This window comes from Canis lupus, chromosome 17, assembly GCF_048164855.1.
Source record: "Canis lupus baileyi chromosome 17, mCanLup2.hap1, whole genome shotgun sequence".
In the NCBI taxonomy this organism is placed as follows: Eukaryota; Metazoa; Chordata; class Mammalia; order Carnivora; family Canidae; genus Canis; species Canis lupus.
Genome location: NC_132854.1, coordinates 43,413,442 through 43,421,452, shown reverse-complemented (window position 1 = coordinate 43,421,452; position 8,011 = coordinate 43,413,442). Strand labels below are relative to the sequence as shown.

General features: G+C 35.5%; 1 pseudogene; it reads right to left on the bottom strand.

Moving 5' to 3' along the window:
• Nucleotides 1–1,381: 1,381 nt before the first annotated feature.
• Nucleotides 1,382–2,180, bottom strand: LOC140608250 (BOS complex subunit TMEM147-like; annotated as a pseudogene).
• Nucleotides 2,181–8,011: the final 5,831 nt, after the last annotated feature.

Below are 8,011 nucleotides of genomic sequence, written 5' to 3'. Positions count from 1 at the left end.
ACAAAAAAATTAAAACCAAAAATAAAAGTAAAATAATACAAAAAGGTAGCTACCAAATGTCCAAATAGATAGCAATCTGCCTTTTTCTGTGAAGGAAAAACCATAAACTCTAAATATATCTGTATTATTATTATTTTTTATTTATTTATGATAGTCACAGAGAGAGAGGGAGAGAGAGAGAGAGAGAGAGAGAGAGAGAGAGAGAGAGGCAGAGACACAGGCAGAGGGAGAAGCAGGCTCCATGCAGGGAGCCCGATGTGGGATTCGATCCCGGGTCTCCAGGATCGCGCCCCGGGCCAAAGGCAGGCGCTAAACCGCTGCGCCACCCAGGGATCCCCAATATATCTGTATTAAATACATTATAATTCAAGATAAATTTCTTAAGGCATCTTTGTGCATGATGATGCAATAATATCAAATTGTTGCCACCAGTACTAGATAGTTCAATATTCATTAAGCAAATATTACTATTTGGCATTATTTGATAAATGTATGGAAACATAATTCTAAGTTCTCCTTACTGATGACATAACAATAGTCACAAAATATTGAAGCATAATCTACCCAAAAGCTAACATTGATGATGCACAGCAAACAACTACATAATACTGGGAACATTCATGCTGAGCTACAAATTGCATATCCTCTTGGATTAGGTTTGAAGGTTTTATCTGTTACAGATGGCACAACAGTTTGCCTATACGATGTGATAATGATGGTTGAATGCCAGGACCCATTCTGGATAATATATGATGTTTTCACATATAAGCCTCACTTAATTTTCTTAAGGAAATTATTAAGATCTACATTATATAGTTTTCCTAAGTTCACAAAAGCTGATTGCTTGGTTCTAACCCCCATCAATTGATTTCAGGACGTCCCCCCTATTATAATATGCAGCCAAAATAACCATAACAGTAACTCTATCTTCCCTCTAATCCCCATATGCACACTTGTCTCAAATTATTTTATTAATCAATATTTATGAATTTACTTTAAAAGTCACAAAGATAGGGACGCCTGAGTGCCCCAGTGGTTGAGCATCTGCCTTCGGCTCTGGGCATGATCCTGGAGTCCCAGGATCGAGTCCCACATCAGGCTCCCTGCATGGAGCCTGCTTCTCCCTCTGGCTATGTCTCTGCCTTTCTCTCTGTGTCTCTCATGAATAAATAAATAAAATCTTTAAAAAAAAAAGTCACAAAGATGATGACATCTAGACAGAATATATTGACTTATTCAACTGAGTCCCACAGCCCATTCCTTAGCAGCTTTTTTTTTTTTTTTTCCCTTTGAGATAGGAAACACAGGGAAAGCCCAGCAAGGTCCATTGTATATATGTAAAAGTAGGTGTATGAAGAAGAAATGTGTTTATTTTTATAATTTAGTAAACAAAGTGATTATCGGTATTGAAATTTTTTACAAGTAGTGAATACAATCTCACTTTTTTTTTCCCTTTAACTTCACAAATACTGTTTGCTTCACTGAAACCTGGAAGCAGGGCAAGAGTATGTGAATGTCCAGTAGACTGTACCTCAGAGTGTATGCTGATAGCAGTGACATGGAGCACCAGGGTACTGAGAGCCAGCAGCCCTGTCACCACTGCTCTGGACAATGCTGTCCAGCTGCCCAGGGAACAGAGGGGGATGAAGGTCTCCCTGACTAAGGCCTCGTAGATGCTAAGGAACGCCAGTAGAAGTACTACTGGCTGAAAACTGTGGCACAGGTCATAGCACCTTGTGATCCAGACCTGGGCAGATGAAACGATGTAATGGACCAGACTGATATTGGAGTCATTGCCCATCTGGATATACTTCAGTCAAACTCAAATCCGGGGCTCCAAACCAAAAGGGGATTCAGCAGGACACAATGAGCTTGGTGGTGGGTAGCCCAAGGCAGCAGCCATGATCTCGTACCCCGCCTTGCCTGCATTCCAGGATGTGACAAGGTTTAGGTCTATCAGGTCTATCACATCCACTGTGGCCTTCACAAAATCCCCAATGAAGTCATAGATGCCACCTTTCCTGGTGGGAGAAAAATGGCCAGGAGCAGCATCTTTCGCAGCAGTGTGAAGAGGTGGGTGCCTCTGGCCTGCACATGCTTCCAGAAGGTGTTGTACTCAGGCTGCTGCACTCATAGGTGATGAGATAGGGGAGGTAGTTCCCGAAGTGGAACAGGGTCATGGCATCAGCCGCCCAGACCCATTGGAGCCCTGGTGTCTGGCTTGATTGGCCTGGTGACTGAGCTCAGGCCCAGAGCCCACCCGTCTCCCCTGTGAACCACACAGCTTTCCTCACAGGAGTCATTTAATGTACACTGTTCCATAGGCAAGGCATTCTCATTCCTACCTACAGGAGAGCCCAGACATACTTTGCGGGAATATTTAATCAAATGATTGCCAAATTCTAAAAAAAATCTGTAATAGTCACAGGCTCCTTTAAGATAAATTGAACAATAACAATGTATACAGAAACAAATTTGGACAGATTTAACAAAACATTTTAAAGTTATATAGCATTTTATATTGAAATATGTTATAAGAGTAAATAGTAAAATTATTTTTAAATCTGATCGGGAATCAGAATACTTACAAATTATTAAAATTGGTAGAGTTCCTGATCTACCTCAGTATACTAAATCATGGGTGCAGTCCAGGAATTACATTTGTTTGTAAAGATTTTGTTCATTCCTTTGAAAGAGAATGGGAGAGGCAGAGAGAGAAGCAGACTTTCCTCCGAGCAGGGAACCCAGCTCAGGGCATCCATCTCAGGATCCCAGGATCATGACCTGAGCCCAAGGCAGATGCTTAACCAACTGAGCCACTTAGGTGCCTCCGGGAATTAGATTTTTAAAAACTGCCCTGATTATTCTGATATATCTAGTCCCCTTGAAAGGCATTTAGAAACCACTGAAGTTTCAATTTCTACATTTATATGTAAGAAAATAATTTTATGTTCTTATGTATAAAGTGTCAAATATTTTTCACTATATTAAAAACTTTTAAAAATCATACAAAATTTCTGGATTTTTAACATGGATTATATAGAATGCCTTTAACTTGTCCTTTTTTTTCTGATTATCTTCCATTTAATTTTTTAAGTTTTTTTAAATTTAAATTTTTAAAACATTTTAAGATTTAAGTTAACATATATAGTATATTATTAGTTTCAGGGGTAGAATCTAGTGATTCTTAGTAATACTCAGTGTTCATTACTTCAAGTGCCCTCCTTAATGCCCATCAGCCAAATATCCCATCTTCTCACCCACCTCCCTTCCAGTAACCCATCTGTTATCTTTTATTGAATTTGTCCTCTCTAGTATAATATATATCACAGTCTCTCTAACTAAATCTTGAAAAGTAAAATCCATGAATTAAATTGTTGGAAAAATAAACTTTATACTATAATTAGAAACTTCTGAAAGGATAGAAAAGCAAATAATTTGGGGTGTGTGAAAGATATATTTAACTTAGATTTTTCATCTGTGTTTGTGTTAGATATCTAAGATACTAATTAATGGATTCTTAGAAATGAAAAATGCTGATATATTCATGTATCTAAAAATTTATGGTGCATATGAGTTTCATTAGCACATGAGGAAAACAAATAAGTGAGTAAAGTATAAAAAAATCATGGATTAATGTAGTCACCTGTCATCAAGGAAAATGATAGGGGTGATATGTTTTACTTTTTAAAAGCATTCTAGAAATGGTAATTAGAAAATTTGGTAATGAGCTAGGTTTTTTTTTTTTTTCCAAATGCACATATTTTGTGTTACTCTTAGTTTGAAAGTGAACAGAGTTATCAATGATAAGAAATCTTATCCAAATGACAGATTATCCCATGTGCAATAAGTAATTAAGTACCTTTTTAGCATTTTAATGTTCCCATGTTGACCTCTGATAAATAATTTCTTTAAAAGAAACCCTTAAAATTCAATTTTATTCCATCTTTCATTATATATTTCCTATTTCATCAGATATTAACCTTGTGGCCTTATACAATCATTTTAAATCTTTGAACTTTTTAAACTTCTTATTGTCTAATATTCCAATTATTAAACAAATAGTCACTAAGCATATGTTATATACTTTTTACTGGGATAGATAATGTAGAAACTATCTATAAGGTAATATTTTTAAAGACTCATGAGTGTTCATACATACATTAAACAGAACCCACAGTTAAGAATTTTTTTTTTTAAGTAAAACTTACTGGTTCTCACTAGCCAGCACTTATTTTAATGCCAAGAATTATAAAGAATAAGTGAAAACATTATGGCATCACAGAAAGCATTGCCTGTCTTCAATAAAGTAACTGTGAAATAAACATTTGAACCAGAGAGCTTTCTATTGACCCAGATATATAGAATTAATCCTCACAGAATAATATGCTTAGAACTGAGCAGAATATAATGGTGTCAAAAAAAGGAGAAAGAAACAGTAAAGAACATCAATACAAAACTTTATTTTCCTTCAGCTTATGAATTCATACATATGAAAAACAGAGACCACTTTTTTCATGGAATAGGTTCAAGTTTTTGTTATATACCATATAAAATATTTAAAACTACTATTTTGCAGTGCTCCTGGATAATTATGTAGTTGTATAAAGACTATTATTTTATTACAGAATTTAAAATGAACACATCTGTATGATAATGGACAAATATTTGCACGAGATAAAATATAAAAAGAAATCTTTAGTCAGTTTCCAGCTTTACAAATAGAAGATATTTCTCTACTATGTAATTCTTTCAGCACTGAACTGGTTATATAAAATACTCTTTCCTATATTCATTAAGTAAAAAAAGATATCCATGATTGCCCCAATAACTCAGAATATAGGCCTGAATAGCATTTTTTGACTCCAAAGGAATTTGAAAGCACATAGAATTCCCTTTATTCCCATATAAAGCAGTTCATAACAACTCACTGATAGATTTAATTGTTCATGCTCATTAATTTTTTTGATTCCATGTCCTTTCATTTTGTACCTGAAGGACTTCATGGTCTAAAAGCAAGTTGGAAAGTGAAAACATACAACAAAAGTTGTCATTCTCTACAGGAATTAAATGAAGCTTTTTCTCTCTGAAACAAATGTAACAACATGCATTTCTTCATGCAGCTGCCAAGCTGAACTGTGATATGGCCAATTCATTCTTTTCAGCTGTCTTCATGATGGATCCATAGGCTTTGTCCTTTCTAAGCTGGAATTTTTTACCTACTAAAGGTGGACAATTCAGGTAACTCGTATAAAATCTCCCTGTTTACTGACCTAGTTAAATGACACGCTTACCTTTGTAGAAACAAATGATAATCCCTCTTCCACACACTGAAACACATACCTTAACACATCTGTCAATCAGTAGAGCTGAAGGATTCTATATTGTCTTTTCTACTTAACTAGAAAAAAAGCAATAACACAAATAAAGGAATATTCTTTTTCAGACATTGGACATCTTGTCAATTCAAGTACTGTTGAGAATTAAGAAGACAAATCACCTGATTTTTTTTCTTTTCTTTTTTCAAGTCACCTGAAAAGTAGAAAAACAAAAGTTAAAAATTTAAGAGTCCAAGAGAGATGTAACAGTTAGGTACTTAAATTTATGTGGACAGTCTGAGTGGTGGTTTTGTCTGCCTTGTAAGCAAATGTTTTCTTCCATACTTCTTAAGGGGAAGTTTACTATCAACGCCGAAATTCTAAATTGGGCAACTTCATTGTCTTTTTTAAAAAGCTAACAGCAGTGTTCCCATTGTGATGCTGAACGCTTGGAAAGGCCAGACCTCATCAGTTCTAAGGGGTGCTTTGTGGCCCATACCATGTACACTGAACACAAAACATCACTGCACTTAAAGTGTTCCCTTACGTTTCTTCCAAATGATCTGCTTCTTTCCATTTATTCATGAATGAAAAATTGCATTCTTTGTTTTGCTAAATAATTTGTCACAAAATAGTTCAGATTTTTTCCCCATTTTTCTCTCTTTGTCTCCTACACTTTAGCTGTCTTCCTTGAATTTAGAACATTTAAAACTATCATTATATAGTTCTAGGAACTAATCTTTGTGTTTTGATTTTTTTAAAAAGTGCTTTAGACAGTGCTGTAGCTCTCTAAGGTTTACAGTGACACATCACTTCTGTGTGAGTACATATTATAGTAAAAGGTATTAAATGTTTCCTAAATAAGTGGATGTTCTTTATTTCCTCTGACTTCAAATTCTAACCTCATTGTCTATTAAGTAGTAACACAGGATTTCTAATGATGAGTTCCTACAATGTAACTCCACATGAACAGTAGCAAAAACTGGTATTTGGGGGTCTATTAACACAACAAAATGTACCCTGAACTAGAAATGGAAGAGAAGACTGGCTTGAGAGTATTTCAGCTGCTATCCAACATTCAGGAGTATACGACCCAGATGATGAATCTACTGAGGATATTTTACCTGCCTTGTGAAAGTTTTATTATATTTCATTATAGATTTTTACTGCTTTAGCCATCATACAAGATCACCAGTTCCTTGATGATAGTTTTGTATTCTAATTGTGTATTTTCTATGCTGTCACTATTTTAGAAAGTACATATTGGGTCCATAGTAGGAGGATTATAGACACGTACTCAACATGAAAATCCCAGAAACTTTGCCAAAAAGTGTGTTAGACTTTGAATAGTTTAAACTTGTTTGTTGATCATCTCCATATATATGCATTTGCTTTCAACTATTTCCGAAGGAAAACATATCATATAGACTAACAATCTTAGCGTTTGGAATATTAAAATTTACTCTTAGGGGCAGCCCAGGTGGCTTGGCGGTTTAGCGCCGCCTTCAGCCCAGGGCATGATTCTGGAGTCCCGGGATCAAGTCCCATGTCGGGCTCCCTGCATGGAGTCTGCTTCTCCCTCTGCCTGTGTCTCTGTGTCTCTCTCATGAATAAGTAAATGAAATAATAATAATAAAAAAGCCTTCATTACCTTTAAAAAAAAAAAAAAAATTTACTCTTAGAATATTAAAATTCAGGGGGCATGGGATGCCTGGGTAGCTCAGTTGTTCAGAGTCTGCCTTTGGCTCATGTTTTGGTCCTGGGATCCTGGGATCCAGTCCCGAATTAGGCTCCCCATGGGGAGACTGCTTCTCCCCCTGCCTATGGCTCTACCTTGCTCTCTGTCTCTCTCATGAATAAATAAAATCTTTCTTTAAAAAATAATATATACAATAAAATTCAGGGGCACCTGGGTGACTCAATCAGTTGAGCGTCCAACTTCTGTTCTTGGCTTAGGTCGTGATCTCAGGGTCCTGGTATTGAACCCCCACCCCGCCCCCGTCTCCCAGCTCCATGCTCAGTGTAGACTCTGCTTGAGATTTTCTGGCCCTCTGCCTCTACCCCTGCCCTCCCATTCAAATGTGCATGCACATGCTCTCTCTCTCTCTCTCTCTCTCTCTCTCTCTCTCTCTCAAATAAATGAAAATAAATATTTAAAAATGTATTAAAATTCATAGAAAGTCTGTCATTTCTATATAGATACGGATTTATGTGGTTGATAATACAAATTGGACCTATTTGTTTTGAACTAAATTTGCTCTCTGCTAATAATGTAATTTTTTACATAGGACATTTCACATATATTCCATAAACTACAGTAACACTAAATAATATAATTGAGTTTTTTTTGACAGTTGTCTCTCTAAAAATGTCTATGTATTGTCAACTTAAAAAAAAAAAACAATGTAAAGCTGTGCAAATTAAAAGATACTAAAGTATGGTGCCTGTTTTATTTATATCATCTATCTTCTATATAGAGGAACACCATATAATTGTCTTTTAGTAGTTACTTTCTTTTCTCACAAAATAGTTTGTCAAAAGTAAATATATAGTAATTTAGATTTTTAAGGATCAGATATATTAGAATCTTTCAATGTTGCTCTTTTCCTTCTGACAGGCCAGCAGAGTTTTAAGGTATTTTCAATTTGAAAGGTCAAAAATTGACATGTACTTGCATAGAATTTCATTCAACC